The sequence below is a fragment of the Ambystoma mexicanum genome, chromosome 9 (assembly GCF_040938575.1).
Source record: "Ambystoma mexicanum isolate Mex_15411 chromosome 9, UKY_AmexF1_1, whole genome shotgun sequence".
Taxonomy (NCBI): domain Eukaryota; kingdom Metazoa; phylum Chordata; class Amphibia; order Caudata; family Ambystomatidae; genus Ambystoma; species Ambystoma mexicanum.
In genome coordinates, this window is record NC_090931.1 from 1,063,809,404 (window position 1) to 1,063,831,010 (window position 21,607).

The following is a 21,607-nucleotide window of genomic DNA, read 5'->3' on the forward strand; positions in this document are numbered from 1 at the left end:
CAGCATTGGTATCCTTCATAGAATCGCATGCTGTGAATATTCTGTCGTTAGGCTGGGAATCCTCGGCAACAGCGCAGTTTAAAATTAAACTGAATCAATTTACTGATAATGGAAATCAACATAGGGGCCAGTACCCACAATCTGAGAGACAGGACAGGAGGCAAAACATGAACTACAATCCACGTCAGTACAATGATTTCCCACCAGGGGACTATAATCAAAGGATGGGTGCACCCTGCTCCCCTCCACAAATGAATCAAGAGTTCAGAAACCATCCCAACAGACATCAATCACCTGAGAGGTATCAGAATAGATCCAATCAGGGGGAAAACAACCAATATCGACCTAGGCCACAGAAAGAGGATTCTAGAGAGATGGAAAGGTTCCAGTGCCTTGAGGCCCAAGTGAAAATGTTAGCTGAGCAAATAGGAAAGCTCTATACAGCACAAAAACAACCATCTAAAGAGGGGGCTGATGGCCCTAGCAATGACCAGGGGGCTTCTGAGAAGTGCCAAAAAGACAGATTGCCCTGATGTAATTTTGCATAATGACTCAGAGATGCCTAATGATTTAAAAGTGAAAGCACCAATAAATGAACATGTAACAGAAAATGCAAATACTACTAAAAAAAGAGGTACGGTTTAACCTAGAACTAAATCAAACATTGAAGATTTGTGCAAATAAAAAAGAAACACCTGGAATTCCAAAAGAACAAAGACATATTTAAGAAACATGACTCATGCATGAGGAATACCAGTGAACAGGGAGTAAGTGGGGATGCTATAGCTCCTTCCCTGGGCAAGCAAAACAATGACCAAACACAGGTAGAAAAAGGAAATACTCAAAAGGAGGGTACGTGTCAGTCACTTTTGTGATCTAGTATAGTCACTTTTTGGTCATACTGATCACAGACAATTGGAAAGGGTCACTTAGCTCCACCCCGGGTGTCCATCTTCCGATTTTGCCATAGCGCACACGGGTGGCAGTTTGAGCCAAGAAGAGCCAAGCTGGGTATGCTGGAGAGTTACATGTAAATCTATGAAAGATAGCAATGCCGGCAAACAGGAGTTACAGGTAAGTAACTTATTACTTCTCCAGCATTGGATCTTGCATATAGATTCACACGCTGTGAATATATTATAAAGCAGTACCATAAACCATAAAAGGTGGAGGCAAGCTCCTTGTAATATACACATACTACTGGAGTCATACTAACCTCATGCAAACAGGTTACCAGCACTGGACTCTTCCGCAGAATCCGTCTACTCAATCTGGTAAAATGTGTGCACCGACCTCCACGTGGCTACCCTGCAAATGTCTAGCAGGGGGGGAGGTGTTAAGGGAGTTTTCCTGGCAGTAACACTTTAGTAAGCTATCCCAGCGGTTTGTAGATCCCCCAACTCTTAGCATCAGTCTGTAATAGCTCAGGACCCTGGTAGGGAGGCAGAGAAGTTAGGCAGGCTTATTTTAAGAAAACGTGAGCTTTAGGTAAGTTCACTGAATCTAGTTAGACAGGCACAGCAAAGAAGCACTTACACTTTTAAGTTGTATAAAAGTATATATTTATTAGATTTACACCAGACCCACTTTAAATACTTTAGATGTTTATACTAAACACTTCGGAATACTTGATAATATACTTCAAAGGGCTCTTTCACTTTTGTGTTTGTTCACAAAACATTTGTAGCAATGTTAGAAAGGGAAAAGACACCATTATCGTATTATCGGTTATTGTGCACTCACGCAGTTTTCAGAGGTTTATACAGTAATGCATTTACTCTGCAAACACATATATTATTCATGAGCATGTGAATCCATGCCAGACCCCATGCTGGAGAAGGAACTGTAACTGTTCTCCAACATGGGTCTGGCATGGATTCACATGCTCATGAATATTCCCCGTCAGGCTGGGAATCCTCGGTAAAAGAAAAACGGTTTCACTTTCACTTATAAACTGTCTTTCTCCTATGAACCAATCACTGAGCTCTGAAGCATACTGCTCCCAGCCGATGACTCGGCTCTCCCGAAGCCCCTCTGGCAGCCATCTTCAGATTTGGTAGCACGTAAAGTGGCAGTATGACCAAGAAGAGCTGCAGAGGGGCTGGAGGGAGGGTCCGCATGCAAATCCATGCCAGACCCATGCTGGAGAACAACACTTACAGGTAAGTAACTTGTTCCTTCGCCAGCATGGGGTCTGGCATGGATTCACATGCTCATGAATAAATAATACATAGCAGTACAACATTACACAATCACAGGAGGTGGCAATGCTCAACAGAAGCAATTACTCTTACCTCCTCACCAGGCTCACCTTCAAGCAAACAGGTTGCGCAGCACTGCTTGGCTGACCCTGGACTCCGCTCTGGAATCCCTGTCGACACAGTAGCATTTGGTGAAGGTGTGCATAGACCTCCATGTAGCAGCCCTGCAGATGTCCAGCAGGGGCACACCAGACAGGAATGCCGTCGTTGCAGCAATCGCTATGGTAGAATGGGCTCTCGGACGGCCAGGCAGCGGTCTGTTTGCCAACCGGTGACAATGAGTGATGCGGCTGGAGAGCCACCTGGAAATGGAAGCCTTGGACAAGGCCTTCCCATGGTTCACAGGACCAAAATTCGCAAAAAACTGAGAAGTCTTCCGGAAACTCCTCATGCAGCCCACATAAAACTTTGGTGCTCGAGCCACATCCAACGAGTGCAAAGTCCTTTCAGCCGGCGACAAAGGCGTCGAAAAACACACAGGCAACAACAAGGGTTGTTGAGATAAAATTCCGACAGAACCTAGGGCATGAAGTAGGGGTGCGTCCGCAGCACCACCCTCGTCTCGTGGAAAGTCAAATAGGTCCACTTGCAGGACAAGGCCTGGATCTTACCCACTCTCCTGGCAGAGGTGATGGCCACGAGAAAAGCGGTCTTCCAAGAAAGGAACTTGGGAGAAGCTTGATGCATAGGCTCGAAGTTTCTCCCATGAGCCTAGTCAGCATCACGTTGAGTTCCACGCCGAGGCAGGCACCTTGATCGGCGGGAAGGTTCGGAACAGTCCTTTAATGAATTCCTTGACTAGACGGTGTGACCAAAGAGGACAATCCTGGAGACCTGGTGTAGCGGGAGATAGCCGATAGATGCACTTTGATGGAGGCATTCGCCAGCCCCAACTTAGCCAACGACAACAAGTACTGAAGGACTTGGGGTGCCGTGACCCACAGAGGGTTAATCTTCTGTGACCGGCACCAAGTCGCGAAATGCTTCCATTTGTGCCCGTAGCATTGAAGAGTCAACGACGCCCTGGCAAGGATCTCCCTGTAGTGTGCCAGCAGCTCGTAACCACTGAACTCATGCCTTCAGGTACAGCGATCCTGGGTCGTGTTACAGGATTGCACCTCCTTCCCTGGTGAGCAGATCCACGACCACTGGTAGCTTGACTGGAGGTGACGCTGACATGCTGAGAAGGCCTGGGTATCAGATCTGCCTCAGCCACGCCGGTGCGACAAGGATCATCCTGCACCAACACCGTATGAGTTGTCTGAAGATTCGTAGTAGAAGAGGCAACGGAGGGAGCGCGTACAGGAACAGACCTTCCCATGGGAAGGAGAAAGTGTCATCACATGGTCCCCGGCTGGGGGAACCTGCTGGCGAACCTCTGGCACTTGGTGTTCACGGCCACTCCAAATAGATCGATCTGGGGTTTGCTCCACCTGAAGAAGAGTTTGTCCACTTGATTCTGCCGAAGTTCCCACTTGTGGCAAGAGCGCAGCTCCCTGCTGAGAGAGTCGGCAACAGTGTTCTTTACTCCTGCCAGGTGAAAAGGAACGAGAAACATTGCCTGGGCGACAGCCCAGTGGCACAGCTCCTGCACCTCTCTGGAGAGCGTTGGGGACCTGGTGCCCCCTGCTGCCCGATGTAAAACATTGTGGTGGTATTGTCTGTGAAGGCCGTCACCACCTTGCCCTCGAGAGATGCAAGAAATGACCCGAAGACCTGCAACAATGCCCGCAGCTCCAGGACGTTGATGTGGATCTGCTCCTCCTCCAGCAGCTACAGGCCTCTGGCGTGGAGGTGTCCAGTGTGGGCTCCCCAGCCCTCCAGGGAAGCGTCCATCGTGACCGTCTTCTGGCACAGAGTGCTCTGGAAGTCTGTGCCCCGGCAATGTTGGAAAGATGTCAGGTCTGGGTTGAGTGGATGGGACATAGTGTTGTACATAGTATACATGAAGCTCATTACATTAACTTTCTTTATTCACATAAGGGCAAAATGTATCCTTGATTGTAAATAATTACATGTCATTTAAGAATATTGAAGAGAGTTGATTTGGCCTCAACTTTACCTTTCTCAGAAGGAGGTTTTCCCAATCCATCATGGGGACAATGGGGCTGGGAGCTGATTGGTTAGTGTCGGACTGACGCTTCCACCATCCCTTCCTCCTCACCTTGATCTTCTGTTGAACTGCCTTGCGCCTCTGTCTTCTTTCTCCTTCTAACATTCTTTTCTTCTCCTTTCTTGCCTTTCTTTTTCTCGTGAAGATAAGAACGTTCTCCTCTGGAAGTCACGTTGCCGGGGTTGGGGAAACGCCCGGCAGCGAGGATTCCATGGGAGCGTGCCCCTCAGCTGACAGGGAAAAAGCCTCCTGGCTGAAAAAACCGTGTGAGGATCCTGGAGGATGAAGCATGTGGAAATCCAGTGAACAGCAGAGAACTCCAGTCGAAATGACGTGTCAGATTCACATGTGTTCTGAAGGAACCAGGATCTGGAATAGATTTGAATGCTGAAGCAATCACGTTGGAAACCAACAGACCGCAACAAGGACAAGTCAGGAACAGCGGCCAGAGTTATGGCTGAGATCGGTAAGTAGGGAGATAAACAAGGGAGCAGAGAGATCAGTAACCAGAGAGAGAGAGAGTTAATGGGCGCAGGACACCGGGACGGGACCAGAGAAGGTAGCCCAGCAGCGGAAAGAGTGAGAGAGCCCGAAAGAACGGGAGAAACAAGCGGGAGTCAGAGAGAAAGAGCAAAATGGCGGTAGGGAGCCGTGAAGAAGAGTCAAAGGATGACCAAAAGGAAGCAAGGAAAGGGAGCGTTAGCTTCTAGGGTGACAGCGAAAACTAGCGTCTCACCGACAAAGTGTCGAAGGTTGCAACACGCTGGCTGAATCCACTTGACACAGGATATAATGGCAGTGGCCATCTTGGAATAAACTAGAACGCTACTTCAAAACGTGGTCTTAACATATCAGCATACTAATGGAACTCCAGCGGTTCCATACCTTCCACAGGGATGGCATGACAATTAGTGAGTTCTATTATGGATCCCGCTGGCATTCTAAACCGCCTTTCATCATGGAAAGTTTTAGCAGGAAGTTCCCAATTAATGTTAAATTCCAGTATTTTAGGCCCCAGACCACAGTATCAGGTTATCAGGTGAAGATGGTTTGAAGCTGAGAGCATATTTGACTTCATTGCTGCAAGGTACAAGAAAACGGATTTATTGGTGGGAGCGCAGTGCAACAGTTGTCAGGAAAGCGAAGATGAAAGCAATTAATTTAGGTAATTAGTTAGATATTTAGGTCAGCCACTGTGAGCTATACTCCTTTTGAAGGGACTTCTTTTTTAACTGCTAAAAGAAAAAGGAGTTTCATATTGACTGTAAAGTGTTGGAGTAACCCGTATTAACAGGAACTTCTGGCAGAGACTGACAAGTATAGGCCAGTTATTTGCAGCGTTACCAACTGAACTTGAAAGCAAGGAAGGTTATTAATTTTGAGATTGAGTACTGATTTCTTGGAGAGCAGCGTCTCAGTTTTTGAATCGCGCCTGATCGCGTGCAGCGTCCATCAACAGTACTTCATTGCCTGACTAGAGTAGGATTTCGCTATACTCTGTGCATGCGGCAAGGATTACTGTTGCAAGTGATCCTTTGAGAATGTCCTTGTTGCGCGCATGCAGCAATAAGCAGCGTTCTGAGTTGTACTTCTAAAATTAAGTTGAAGACTGGAGTGCGCATGCAGCAATGAATAATGACATGGAATCTCACCAGAGAAAGTGTTTAATGTTACATACTTGTTGTAAACTTTAATGTACTTAATTTTGTGAGAGTTAATTGTTCCGTAGCAGTTCAGGAGCAGTGACTAAATATCATAACGTTGCTAGTGACACTTAAGGTTCTTAAAGAGGAAAGCATAGGTTTTTAAGGCAGCAAGGAGAGAAATATTAAAAGGTTCTGGATCCGTATTTTAGGGAAAACAAGTCACACGTCAAGTTAACTGAGAGAAGTCTCAGATTGAATGAAAGAAAGCAATTACCCTGCAATAACATTTGAACTCAAAGCAAGGTTATTCTAGACTCAGCAGTAGTTAATGATTTTTCCATCAGCTTCTAAAGGAACTTACCTTGCTTCATTCAATTTGCAAAAGGTGTTAACTTGTCCATTGAAGTGTCAAGGTCTGTGATAATCAATTGAGAAAATGGCAGTCAATTCTCACAATGTTCTGGCCTGATTATTTCCTCTCAGCCTTCAGAAGAGGATTACAGGTACATATTCTGTCTTGAGGATTGTGTTAAGAATTGTTGGGTTTTAGAGGTGAGAATTAAAGTGTTTGTCCTTGTTTTCCCCCTGCAGATTTGCACCCAGCCAGGAAGCAGAAGTCCGTTATTTTCTCCACTTCACCCGCAAGGGTGTTTGATTTTCAGCTAGTTGTTCACATAGTTGTTGACCAGCCACTCCGGGGGGTCTGCAGGGTTCAGCAGCTCCTGCGGAAAAGAACCATTCAGGACCGGATAAGCGCTCACTCCACCACCTTATCGCTCGACAGAACTGCTCGTCGAGCACAATCCGGTCTTGAAGCTTCCAGACACCTGGATCCAACGGGGTCCATGAATTCCTGGAGGGGTCGCATCCTCAACCTGCAGAGCCTGATCAGGTAGATATACGACAACATCATGCCGAACAGCGACTTGATGGTCCTCACCGTGGCGATCTTCAGTGCTAACAGCAATTGCACCTTGCCCAAAATCGCTGCTATCTTCTCCTCCGAGGGGGCCGCCTGGCAGGATACCGTCTTGAACCTGGAAGTTCACTGAGAACCCCAGATCCATCAGCAGTCGGACGGTCCTCTCTGTGTGATTGACGGCGATGTCCCTTGACTTTGCCAGCATGAGCCAGTCGTCGAGGTAGGAGTACACACGAATTGCCTGTAAGCGCAGATGGGCCGCCACCGGAGCCAGGCACCTCATAAAGACTGAGCGCCGACTTCAGTCTGAAGGGGAGAGCCTTGAACTGGTAGTGCTTCCCCTGTACGACAAAGCACAGGAACTTGCAATGTTTTTTCGTGAATGGGGACGTGGAAGTACGCGTTGATCGGTGGAGATATTTTCCCACACACTGATGAAGTTTGGCAGTCGGCCTCCCACCAGGGTGCAGGGATGGGGCCCGACGTCTTGGCTGGTTCAGTCCTGCTTGTAGCCTGGTGCGCCGCATTGGGAGCCTTGACGACGACCACCTCCGAAGGCCTTGGAACGACCCCTGCAGGCTTCCTGGGTCGTGGAACGGGAGGGTTGACGTTAAGAGGACAAACCTCTGCTGAAACCCTTTGAAGATCTGCCAGACTTCCCTCCTGAGGAACGAAAGGACTAACTGTGCTGTTGCAGCGTACCCAGGCCACGGGCCTTCTCGGTGTCGGTACTGATGACCTGAAGAGATTCATCAACGGCCTTTCCGAAGAGATTATCTCCGAACGGCATGTCCAGGACCCTCGTCTGAACTTCTTGCCTAAAGTTGGTGGCCTGCAGCCAGCCACAACGACGGAGACAAACCCGGTTTCTCATCTGGCTGAACCCCGTGTCCGCGATGTCCAAGGCCATGATGATGGCATGGTCCGATGCCACTTCGCCCTCCTGAAGGATGTCCATCGCCTCGACCCTTTTTGTCCTTGATGAGTACGTCCAGTAGGCCAGGATAGCTAAAGTGCTCGCCACCTTGACCGTCTTCGGTGAGTAGATGACCTTTCGACCCACGGGGTCCAACCTCTTCCCCCTCGCTGTCTGGGGGAACGGAGGCTGACGCGTTGGATGGCTTCTATCCCGCAGTCACCAACACCACTGAGTCCGGAGATGGCTGTGACCACAGAAACTTGGGAGCAGACTGCGGCACCCGGTATTTCTTTTCGCCAGGGCTGAGACAGGGTTTTTCAGCAGCGCCAAACCCTCATCCCAGACGTCGTCCAAGAGGTGCACCGACAGAATGGTATCCCTTTTCGCCTCCCAGCATTGATAAAGAAAGCCCTCCGTCTCCTGGGCTGGAAGAGTTCTGATGCGCTGGCAACCATGGAGTGGAAAGAGCCCACTTTGTCTGGGGGGAGAAGCCCTTGGAGGCGGAGAGATGCTGCCGTCGGTGTCTGTCTTTGCTGTGTCCGTCGCCGTATCCCTAGGGGAGGGCACTGGTGGCTGGAGTGGAGGCGTAGTGTGCCGCTTCCTTTTCTTCGGCGGTGGTGCTGGTGGTGCAGTCGGCATCCTCTTCTCTATCTCCGACATCAGCGTGTGGAGGGTCGCAAGTAGGGTTGCTGGGCCCAGCACCTATGTCGTCCCCGCCGATGTAGTCGCCCCCTCTGCCCCTTTTGCCTTTGTAAAGGCGGCTGCCACCCACTTGATAGATGAAGACGATTTAACCTGCATCACCTGGGCCTTCACGGGCAGGTCGGACACATTGTCCTGTTGTCTGGCTTTCTCCGGTTTCTCCCGCAGCTTCCCTGGGGTAGCCGACTTTTTCTTCGATGAAGAACTGGAGCAGTGGTTGGAGATTGAAGCCGATGGAGATGATGAGCACGCCCTGGCAGTCGCCAGACCCGCTTGCGCAGCTACCCCGACGGAAATGTACTTGCAATGCTTGCCCTGGTATTGGGCCCCCACGGATAGAGCGCCTTCAAAGGACTTAAATCTGCTCTGACTGGCTGGATCCAGATGAGGCATGCCCCTGTGAACCACACGGGGTAGAGGCCTTGGCTTTGAGCCAGGCCACCAGTCTGATGTGGCGATCCTTCATAGTGCGCTTAGTAAAGCCACGACAGATCTCGCAATCCTCATCCTTGTGCATCGGGTGAAGACAATAAAAGCACTGGGAATGCTTGTCCTCCATGAAAACATTCCACAAACCGCAGCTGGTGCAGAGCTTGAAGAGGGAAGTCCAGTCCTTCTCCTCCGACATGATCCGGCGCGCGGTGTAGGCCTGATGGCCTTCTGGAAACTTCCAAGAATAACCACTCGACGAGTCTGCCCTTGGGGAGGGCGATGAAAGATGCCAAAAAATGGATCCCCGTTAGTCGGATGAAGAAACGATAGAGCACATAGGCTCGATCAAACAAAAATAGGATTTTCCTAGCAAAAAAGCACAAAAAACACAAAGCTCCAAGAGTGAAACACGAGGACTCCCAACACTTTCACGTGCAGTAAAAATCTGAAGATGGCTGCCAGGGGAGGGGGCTTAGGGAGAGGGCAGTCATTGGCTGGGGGCAGTATGACCCAGAGCTCAGTGAGTGGTTTATAGGAGGAAGAAAGTTGGTAAACCAAAGTTAAACTGTTTTTTTTACAGAGGATTCCCAGCCTAACAGGGAATATTCATGAGCATGTGAATCCATGACAGACCACATGTTGGAGAAAGTCACTTAAGGGGAGGAAAATGATTAGTTTGGTTCAAGGTTCTAGAGAGGGTTTCTTTGCATAGTAAGTCCTTTAAGTCCCAAAACACAACCCTAGCTAAAGGCAGTTCAGAGAGGGCTTGAAGTCTTGACAAACAGCGAATGGTGAAGAGTTCCTGTGAATTTCTTCAAGTCTCTAGTGTTGTTGAAGCAGCAAATTAACAACAAGGGTGACCTCAAAACATACTCAAGGAAGGAAGGAAGGAAGGAACACAAGCAGCGGCTTGGGTCAGAGGTAAGATGGGGACACCTCTACATGCACTCAACGCTCTGGAGCAACTTCTTGGAATCAGATTAGCAATACCTTTTTCCGGTACGACGTCCTTTCATCGCATGCATTTTCATCCCATGGCATTTTTCACTGTGCATATTACAACGAATATGCTCATCTCATTTTTTAGGGGCGGGTGGGAAAGGGTAGGTAAGGGTTTAGGCAGGTTGGCAATAGCCAAAAATAAGTGTTGGAGGGAGGTTTGCGGGGGTGGGGGAGGAGTTTGTGTAACCCCCCTCCCAAAAAAAAAAAAAAACTAAAAAAAACTTTCGTTGGAATGTACACGTTAAAATGACAGGGGATGAAATTGCAGGCGACTATTTTACTCCAATTCTTGCGAGGATTGTCGCAGATCTTCGGCGCTGGTCTCCCTTGACACTCTTGGTTCGTCCATATGGTGTCGGTTAAGATGAATGTACTTCCTCGCCTGCTTTACTTGTTCTCCTCTCTTCCAGTCGCTATTCCGGATTCATTTTTTAAAGCTCTTCAGTCGGAGGTGGTTCGCTTCATCTGGAAGGGAAAGAAGCCAAAGGTTGGCCACGACACCTTAACTCTCCCTCGATCGTATGGGGGCTTTGGCCTGCCTGACTTCCGTCGTTACCACAAGGCGGCCCAGTTAAGGGTGTTCCTGGAACATTCGAGGGACGAGATGAGGACCTATTGGTCATATATTGAAGATGGCCATGTCCACCCCAGAAAAGTTAGGGATCTCCTATGGGCTGTGAGCAGCCCCCTCCCAAAGGCAGTAAAAACTCATCCCACTTTGTCAGTGTTGTGGTCACTGGAGGAAAAACAGGGGAAATGCGACCCTCTCTTCCTGGCCCTCCCCCCTGTCCTTGATGTGGGCACCACCCTTTGAGTTGGGTAAGAGGAATCTTCGGGGGACTCAGTGATGGCGGTGGGTTGGAGCGAGAAGCTCAACTTTTCCGGCAGGGGGTATTCATGGACTACGATAGTTTGGTGGAATCTCTGGGTGCAGCTTCGATCTCTATTTTTGACTACATACGAGTGAAGGGTATCAAGACGGATCCCTAGTGGGTTGACGACCTGACCCACACCCCCACTCAGCTGGAAAGAGTGATAATGGAATCCAAAAATAGGAAGGGCTCCCTCTCAAAAATGTATAGTGCTCTGATTACAGCAGATGTCCAGACAGAACTTTAAGAAACAGTGGGAGAGATGGGTGGACGGGGAAATAGATGAGTCTACCTCGGCAGCCATTTTCAAGGCTCTTTTCTCTGGAACCCTGTAAACAGCGGCAAAGGAGCACAATTTCAAGATGCTTCATGCATGGCACCTTTCACCAGAGAGGCTTGCTAGAATGTATTCGGGTTCTTCTCCACTCTGCCCGAGGGATTGTGGTCGGAGTGGGTACTGGTTCCACCTTTGGTGGGGATGTCCAGCTGCTCAGCTATTCTGGTCGAACTCCTGAGCTGGATTAAGGAGATTACTAGTGCTGACCTGCCCTTGCGGCCCCTTGTTTTCCTCTTTGGTGTTCCGGCCTCGGATGCGGAAGAAGCAACCTTACCGTGGGTGGTCCAGGCCATGCTGCGTGCGGGGAGGCTTGCCCTGGCCCAAAAGTGGAATAGCTCTGTGATGCCATCTAAAGCGGACTGGTTAGCAAAACTCTGGGTGATCTTCACGTATGAATATCTCTCAGGCCTCATTCACGACACCATGAACTCGTTTCTGCAAGACTGGATGGTAGTTCTGCTCCACGAAGACTGCAAATCAATGAGACTAAGTTTTGAGAAACCTAAGTAACCTTTAGCATGTGTAGTGCTTCCTATTATGTCATTGGTCTTCCTTTGATTTTATGATGCAAGGCCAATTTGTCAGCACTCACTGTCTATTTGGTCCCGACTTTGTGTGATGTCTGTCTCTCAATTGTCCCTCTGGGTACGGTTTGGGTATGAGCGGGAATGCGGGTGTCGGGGGGGGGGTGGGGGTTGGGTTGGGGCTCTGACGTTTTCCATCAGTGTTTTTCAGCTATGTTCTGTTTCTGGAAAAAGGTAAATGCTCAATAAAAAAAATTCATGTGGAAAAAAGAAATTGCAGGCGAAGAAATGACATGGAACCCTTTTTCCCACCAATACCTTAGGTTAGAAGAAATGTTTGTGCTGGATGCTCTGCGATGTTGCTGCTCTGGACTCAACCTCCGGATTCCTTGTTCTAATGACTGAAGGCAGGACAGTGGAAGGGATCTCTTAGCAGCAGTCTCGATGGAGGACCTATAGCATGACTTTCAGCAACTTCTTGGTTCACTCTGCAGTTTGAGCCTTTTCTGCAGCAGCAACAAAGGACACGGATCACACGATCAATCTTCTTTGCTTCCTGAAGTCCCATGCTCTGATGAGGGGGTCTGGGCGAGTTGGATCGGATCTCTGGAGTGTCCTTACAGGTTCAGCAAAGATTGGACGTATTCAGCCTTTCCACAACTATGCACTCAGAATGGGCAGCAGGTCTCCTGGTATTGGGGTTTCTGACATCTGGAAAAATCACAGGACCTCAGGAGATGGCCAGTTTCAAAGTTTGTCTTGGGACTGGTTGCTCCCATCAGTCAAAGGGAAGGAGTTCTCTTCGAAGCTCCTCTGTCGCACAGAAAACAGGGTCATGACAGCAGTGGTCGCTTCACGTTGTTGCAAAGGGTCTGCAGGTGTTAAGTATTCTTTGGTTAATTCAGCTTCCAGTGGTTGACTTGCTTAACACTCCAGAAGCCTCACGTTTTATACAGTTCCAGCACACACTCCTGTGCAATCTCTCAACATTTTACAGAAAGGGGCGTTTGGCTGTCCAATCAGGACAGCCAGACCCCCCCAGTGGGATCTAGTCCTTTTCAGGCACTCTGGCAGACAAAGGAAAAGGGGGTGGACATCTCCTCTCCTACTTCCTGCCTGCCCAGACACTCTGGAGTCTAGACAGGGATGCCCAAGGGCTCCTGCCAAAGGCAAAACACACACACACACACACACCTCCCCCCTCCCGGAATGGTAGAAGGGCTGCCAAAGAAAAACCACGCTAGTAATGGCGAAAAAAGAAGGAGGGTCCCAAGTTGGTACTTGGGTGCCCTTATTGTGCCCCACCAAGGCTATGGACAGACTGCGTTACCAAACAAATACACAATAGTTGGTAGATGTCCACTGCCACCAGCCAATAACTAGGTGATTGTCGATGTGACTAAAAAGTCACTGGAGTAGAACGAAGGGGGATACTAGGTGTCCCTTTGGCACACACCACTTTCAGTGGAGTGCCAATCTGTCAGACTATAGAGTTTTGGGAGAGATACTAAGCATCTCTCCATCCCTGAATACTTTAGTTACTTGGGGATATTAAAAAAATCTTAAAGGAGGACCCGAGGGTCCCCAGCAACACTGCCTATAGGGAGCTGTGCACTGCAGTACTTATATTTCAGATGCCTTTAAGAGCTATGGAGCAGAGAGACTCCATAGTTATAGGTTGAATACAAATAGTGTTCCAAAAGACAGCCTAAAACAAGCAATGAGTGGAAAAAAGCTCCATTTAAGATTCAAAGAAAAAGGTCCAGAATTCCAGCAAAAAGTGCTGGGGGTTCTCACTAGGAGAGGGGATGAAGCATGTTAATGATAAAATCACACTAACAGGGCGGAGAGTGGTCCCAGAGAGAAATGTCATCATGGCGGCCAATGCTCTGGTGTGTGCGTGCTCTGGGTCTGCCATGGAGAGGCCCGACAGCTTGTTGGTGGCAGAAAGAGATGTATGCCGATATCCATCTGGAAATGGAAGGTTTGGGGAGCGCTTTCCCTACCCCAGAAGGACCAAACATCACAAAGATTTGACAGAAAACCTTTGTGTGGGCGATGTAATACTCGCAACTCGCACAACGTCTAGAGTGTAATGAACACTCAGCTGGAGAGGTTGGAGAACCGAAGAAAACTGGAATCACCACAGGCTTGCTTAGTTGGAAAACAGAGTTAGTGTGCATGACGCCCTTAGATTTGTGAAATTATATTTAGGATGCATTGGCGGAAAAAGCTTGCATCTCGCCAACTCGGCAGGCAGATGTTTTGGCCACCACAAAAGCGGTTTTCCAAGATATTTGAGTGAGGCTTTGTGCATTGGCTCATGGGGCGGTCTCATGAGTCTGGACGGGACTACGCGAGTTCCCAGGGCAGGGCTGGTCGCTTGACAGGCAGGAAGATACAAAATCGGCCTTTCAGGAATGCCTTCACTAGTCTGTGTGACCAAATGGAAAGAGCGTCTGAAGCAGGATTGTACCTAGAGATGGTGGCCAAGTGCACTTAGATCGAGGAGTGTGCTAAACCTGCTTGTTCCAAATACAGTAAATATGGTAGTATGTCATGTGGCAGGATGGTTTGGGGTTGTAACTCCATTAGAAACCTCTTCCATTTGCTCCTGTAACAGGCATGTGTGGAGGGAGCATGAGCTAGTACCTCCATGCAGTCTAGAGGAAGCAGGATGGAACCAAATTCTAGAAACACAGGAGCCAGGCCGTCCGATTGAGGGAGGCCCAGTCGTGATGTAGCACCCCCTCACGCCTACCATGTCCCTTGTTCCTGGAAAGCAGGTTGTGGTGAGGGTACATCTTGATTGGAGTCTGATGAGAGAGGTCGGAGTACCAAAACTGTCTTGGCTATGCAAGGGCCACTAAGATTAGTTTGTAGTGATGAAGATGCTTACCACTCCTGCCAGCAGAGGGATGGGTGGGAAAGCATACAGAAACGTCCCCTCCCATGGGACCCTCCCATGGGACTGCAAAGGCGTCTTGCAGGCTCTCGCGGTGGGGAAACCTACTGGGCTAAGGACTTGCATCTCTTGTTGCTATAGGTTGCAAACAGGTCTATTTCCGGAGTACCCCAGCATTGGAACAACCAGTGAAGTTGCGTACTGTAGTTCCCACTGTTGGCAGGAGTGGAGCTCTCTGCTGACAGTCTGCCATGGTGTTTTGGACCCCTGGAAGGTGAAAAGGAAGCCAGAACATCTGGTGTTGTAGTGCTCAGTGCCATACGGTCTGTGCCTCTGTTGAGGTGTGGGGACGTTGTACCTCTGTTTGCGGATGCAGAACATTGTGTTCCTGTGAAGATATGCACAACCTTTTTCCCGCGAACTCACAGGAAGGAAGGACTTGATGGACCACCAGCTTAGACTGTCCCTGAATTGCTGTGTGAGAGGGAAGAAGTCCTCCTGGAATCCGAAGACTTGCACCCTATCTAGGAGCTCCTGTAGATGGCACATGCAGTCTGCAGTGGTTGAGTAGGGGGATGCACAAGGACATCATGCCCCGTAGGGACTTTTAACTGCAGACTGACACAGCCGCTGAAGTGGCTGGCTGGTTGGTCACCCGTTCCTCAGACAGAGTTGCTGAGCAGCATAGTATCAAGTTTTGCACCTAGGTGAAACTGCTGCTGCGCAGGAACAAGGCACGACTTCTGGAAGATGATTGAGAAGTAGAGGGACTGCAAACAGCGGACAGTTGAAGAGGTGCTGTGTGAAGCTACGGTGTAAAATGGCGGTCTTACCAAGCAGTAGTCTAGATATGGGTATTTGTGAATGCCCGCTCGCTGCAGATGTGCCACCACTGGACCAAGGCATTTGGTAAACACTCAGGGGGTTGACAATAGAACAAAAGGAAGAGCTTTGAATATAATGGATTCCAGCTGCTGCGAAGATAGAGCAGTGTGAGTGGTGAATAGCAGGGTTTGAAATTGAGGGGAGCTACGAGCCATTTAGCTCCTGCTTGTGGACGAGAAGTGCCTGGTTAGCTTGACACCAACAGCTACCAGGAGCTCCTTAGGCCAACTGATACAACTCGAAAGACAACAAACTAGCACCAGAGCAGCTTTTCTGACATGCCCCAACACAAGGGTCAGGCAAAGTAAGACAATTGATCAGAATCACGCACACCCGACGGCCCTGTTCCTTCCCCACAGGGATAAAAGGTGGAGCATGAGAGCACACTACGAGCAAGGAGAGCTACCCAAGCACCGCAGTTCAAGAGAAGGAGAAAGGCGACAAGAACCCAAAGGGTTACAAGGAGAGAAACAACCTTGCTCTTTCCGACCCAGTCCGGCAAAACCTCCGTAGAAGGAATCGTAATATCAACGGTACACAGAGCCTTCCTCTACTGATAACCAAGCCAGGGAGAGACGCTTGCAACCGTGGTACCATCCTAGATTCCAGAGACAACAAGTGGTTCATCACAGCCGGTGAGTCAAGGGGAGAAACGATAAACCGAACTGTGTTGAACGAAAATTGCAAAATAAGGTAAGTTCAAAGATCTATTAACATTAAGGGAAAACCCGGTGCAGAGGATTCCGACACCACGTGGGTGCCGATTCGAGAGACTCTGGTTGATCCCACGATGGTAGAAACTATAGATACCAGATGGCCCTATGAGAGCCACAAGGAAACGGTCAAAGTGGTCATACAGGGATCTAGCAAAATCCCCATGTACAGTCGAAAGTCTTTGACCGACAAACCATTGGAAACCCAAGGGAAGTAAATCCTGCATCATAAGAAAGTAAAAGGAACTGTTAAGTGACAAGAGTGAAGCCGGCGGAGGGATGCCAATGGAAAGGGGCGTAGCCTAAAAGTCCCAATGAAGTGTGTTGACAAAAGTGAACCCGACAGAGGGATGTCCACAGTGAACGGTTTAGAGAGACATTAAGATTTGCGAAGGCCATAAGTGAAATTGATATGACAAAAGCCGTAGTGAACCCGAAGGAGGGAGTCAAACATTCGAGAAGGGTCTGAGCCCGGAAGAGGGGGTTCCAGGGGTGAAAAACCATCACCCCCACTGACATATGAATGCAACAGAGAAGTCTTTTGAATACAAGCCAGAGTGAACCCGATGGAGGGAGGCTGATATTTGAGAGAGGTCTGAGCCCAGAAGAGGGGGACCCAGCGGTGAAGAATCAGCACCCAAGTACAATTAGAAAGGATTTTTTTTTTTAAATAATTTTGAACATACCTGGCCTTCGGTAGCAAGAGATCTAACCATTGGAGGTCCTGATCTCATTAAGAACTTTGTGGATCTGAACCCGGAAGAGGGGGATGCAAGGGTGAAAAGACATCATCCATCCGACCAGCAGAAAGGAACTTTTGTTTATTATTTTGAAGGCATCAGGTCCTCGGAGGAGAGACTTTTTGGAGAAAAGAGACTTACCCACCGACGGTCCTGATATCTGAGAAGGCAACGGTAGTCTTGTGCTGGAAATGATCAAGCATGTGCTGTGCTCAGGAGTCCCGATTTGGCCTGTGCTCAAAACGTGGGGAAGGGAGAACCCCAGCTACCACATCCTGACATATCATTTGTGAACACTTTTTTTGTGAACCCTATCCCACACCCTTTTGTGTTTAGTTGTAAGGATTGGCAATATCTTTTTTTTTAGCGTAGGCCCTTTTATTTGACAAGACGCCACTAGGACTGCCCTATTATTATTATTATTATTTGATGGTTTTAGCTTGCTCCCATCTTAGATTTAAATTTAGATTAGGCGTTTTTCCAACCTGCATATAGTTTAATAAACAACCTTAAACTGTGATCACTTTTGCCTGTATTTATTGTTGCCACCATGAGTTTGTTACAGTCCTCTAGGTCGAGGGACACCAGGACGTCTCCCTGCTGCAGTTAAGATAAGATAGGACCTGCTGCAGGGAAAACATGCGATAGGTCTGTGCGTTTAGGGACTTGTTCAGTACCCTTAGGTCTAAAATAGGCCTCCAACCCCAATTTCTTACCAGAAGTATCTGGAGTAGACTCCCAAACCTTGGTGTGCGACTGGGACCTTCTCCACTGCTCCCCTGGACAGCTATGCCTGCATCTCCCACTGTAACAGATGAAGCTTCTCCTTGCATTGCATAGAGAAATTTTCAGTGGTGTTTTCACAAACTCCAACATATGTCCCCGCTAGACACGTGATAGCACCCATTCATTGGAGGTGATGTTTCTCCACTCCTGGACGAATTCTGACAGCCTGCCTCCCATTGGGGTGCTGAAAAGGGAGGGGCCCTGGGTGGGCCAGGGCTCCTTTGAGGACTGACCCCTGGATTGCGATGAGCCGGCTGAGCATTGAGTACCTTTGTTGAACTGGGTTCTTCCTCTGTACAGGTCTGTTTACGTGTATGAAGGGGTCTTGTTTGACAACTGATAGGTGGTGCATAGTCCAGTGATGTCCTGCTGAAGCAAGATTTCCCGTTCCGAAAGAACTGGCGCTTCCATTATATCAAGCCTAGAGAGCAGGCAGTGTGTGCAGTTTTTATAGACTGCAGTGTCTCATCCACCTTTTTGCCAGAGATCTATGCCATCGAAGGGCATGTCCACCACCTTGGTTTGGACCGTTGGTCAGACGTTTTAGCTTTCAGCCAGCTATGTCTTTACAACACTGCCCAAAATGGCATCACCCTCTTGGGAGATTGCCAGAGCCTCCTGTCGTTTGTCTTCAGGGAGGAATTCAAGAAGGGGCCCCAACTTGAACCATAGCTCGCGATCATATCTGGCCAGAACGCCAAGTGTTTTGATAGTGGTTGCGGATGGCCTTTCTTCCCAAAGACATCCAAGTGTCTACCTTCCTTGCCTGGAGGAATGGAGCATGACTAAGCCGGATTGGCAGACCGTGTGCAAGCCAATGCAGACACCACTGAATCAGGTGAGGGTTGCGTGCGCAGGCAGACACAGAGGCTGGGACTCTGTATTTCTTGTTGCGCCCGTCTTTTCTGGCAGGCGCTGTGGAAGGCTGTGTCATGGTTATGAGTACTTCCTCCTCCCCCACTTCCTGCCTGCACAGACACTCTGGAGCCTAGGCGGGGACACCCATGGGTTTCCGCCAAAGGCAAAACACACACACACAGGCCTCCACCCTCAAAGAATGGTAGAAAGGCTGACTGTTAGGAAAGATTTCTTTTGACTGCACATTTCCTTCCATCTTCATGGAACCTCCAAACTTTTTGCTTTTATTTTTGATTTTGACCTGCTCTTTTTGCAGTGCAGTGAAGCCTTAAGCTTCACTTCACTGGCTTTTGCTCATATGTTATGGGGAAACAGACATATCCTTCAGGCTGTAGTACTGGGAAACATGGTTTCCCTTAGTCGTGTTACTACTTTTGTATCACTTGTGGTAACTTTTTATCATTGTACAGTGCAGCTTACACTGCAGTACAATGGGGTACATTTTTGTTTTGCCCTAGACTAACACTCAGCTGATTTTTGGTTACTCTAGGTGTGCTAAAAGGATAAGATGGTGGCAGCAGTGACTTATTCCAACTTTTCGTTTTAGCCTTACTGCGTTTGGTTACTAACTGGCTACTGGTCAAACATGGCCGTGTCACGAGATTTTTCGCTTGGCCTTTTGCCATCTTGTTCTTTAGCCTTCTTCCTGACCATGAGGCCCGGAAATGAAGACTTCCAGTGCCCGAGAAAGCAGAATCTTTTGGTAGGCTACTGGAGGGTTGTGTGGGTCTGCTAGCAGGGTGTGGGCTGGGACTGTCTGGTCCCAATCTACAAACTGGTTTCAGTGTGACTGAGTGGTATGCATGAATGTTCACGCCAGTGATCCTGATTGGACCACTGCTGGGGTGTGAGCTATCCTGCCATTGACTAGTGAGGACAGCTGCTCTTACCTGACATTTAGGGTAAGAAGAGGACCCCTGGAGAATCCTGAAGGAGACAAGAATTCTATCCAGCTGTGAGACCTGCGAAAAAACCGGAGACCCGCCAGAAGGAAGGCTGGCTACCAAATTCTGCTGCTGTCCTGGAGAAGCCCTGTCTTGCTGAAGATCTTAAGCAGTCCTGCAAGGGAGCCGAGACCCTTGGAGTGGAGGGAACATCCATTGCCAACATCTGCTCAGTACCCTGCAATGAAGAGCCTTTGTAAACGTCCCAGGACCGTCCTGTGGCTGACCAGCTCTGAATTTGGGCTACCGGTGCGACAGTTTTGACTTGAAACTTAGGGGATCCTCAGCTGGTCCTACGAGACTAACCTCTGCAAGACTTATTTTCAAAGTTGATCAAGCAGGCGACTCCTTACAATCCCCATTAATTGTCACGCACAGATAATAGTCGGTTCACTAAGTCACATTAACTGTCACTGGATTCGGATGGGTATTAAGCCCATACAGTCCATGAAAAAACAGAAAAACCACAAAGGACTCCAGGACTCAGCACCAATGGCCTATTGAGCAGCCGATGCGAGTGTAACCGGAGGGTTAAAACTCTGTCTTTGGGATTTGTCCCTATTATTGCATATCGGACAACAGTCATAAGGATCAGCACATTAAATTTGGCCCTGATTTGATAAAGGCTTTGTGTGAGCCGAAACGCGTTATCTAGTGGAGGGCTATTGTCTATATACATAGCTACGACTGATACAGCCCATGCTATTAAACAATTTTTTCCATTGGCGCTGAGTCCTGGAGTCCTTTGTGGTTTTTCTGGTAACCTCTGCAAGATTTTGGCCTCCTAACTTCAAGGGGACCCGAGATAGGAGGTAAAGTCAGACCATTGCAGTCGAGTGCCTTTGCGTCATCGTGCTGCAGTGACCACCGTCCAAAATAGTTTACCTGACCCGAGTCCAGTCCTGAGAGGGGTCCTGCATCGAGTTTTGCTGTATTCTTCATTCGAGAGACCTTACAACAGTGAAAGACACCAACCAGAGATCAGCTAGAACCTGCAAACCGGAAACGCAACCTCAGAATCAGAATATTGGGGGGTCGGTTACAGAGCTTCTCACCTACCCCTATACTCCCATTAGAAGACAATAGGCTTATAAGGGAGTTGTTTCTTACCTGTAACTCCATTTCTCCAGCATTGGTATCTTTCGTGTATTCACATGCTGTGAATAGTTCCAGTCATCAGGCTGGGGAACCTCAGTAACTTTAATATATAGCAGTTTTCCTATGGAAAACTGACACCGAGCGTCCTATCGACGTCTTTATGGGTGCTTTAGGTTACACCAATAGGACGTCCAGTATAAATAGCCCCGCCCCCGCAGCTTCCCTTCAGATTTTAACCTCCCCAAAATGGAGGAAACCCAAAAAGAATGTTTGCCTGAAGGGGCGGCTGGAGGGCGCATGTGAATCCATGAAAGATACCAATGCTGGAGAAATGGAGTTACAGATAAGAAACGACTCCCTTCTACAGCACTGGATCTTTCATGGATTCACATGATGTGAATAGACTACATAGCAGTACAAGAACCTAGAGGTGCAGAACACGCAAACAATACCCCTGCCCCAGGCAACCTGAACCAACAATAGAAAACATCAATTTTCAGCTAAGAGGACCGAAAACATTAGTAAAACCAAAACCCCGGAAGCTGCAGGGCCTACCTTATTGAAACAGGTGCTGGAGCACCGCACTCCCCATCTGCACATCCTCCGCATGCTGTTGTCCCAGACAGTAGTGTCTGGTGAAGGTATGCGGCACCGCCCATGTCGCTGCTTGGCAAAGCTCACTGAGCAGTATGCTCGCCCACAGCACCGCTGACGACGACACGGACCTTCTAGAATTGGCCCCGGGAGTGGACCGCAAAGGCTTGCCAGCTTTCTCATGGCAGAAGGAAATTGTAGATACTCAACCGGAAAGTCCTTTCTTTGAAATCGCCTTGCCCCTGTTGGAGGGGCAGAAAGCCACAAATAATTGCCTCGATGTCCTGAAGGACC

At 48.7% G+C, this 21,607-nt stretch overlaps 1 protein-coding gene across 2 annotated transcripts in view; it reads right to left on the minus strand.

Moving 5' to 3' along the window:
* MARCHF7 (membrane associated ring-CH-type finger 7) overlaps positions 1 to 21,607 on the minus strand; it is a 966,353-nt gene that overhangs the window by 464,626 nt on the left and 480,120 nt on the right. The gene's annotated exons all lie outside the window — the stretch shown is intronic.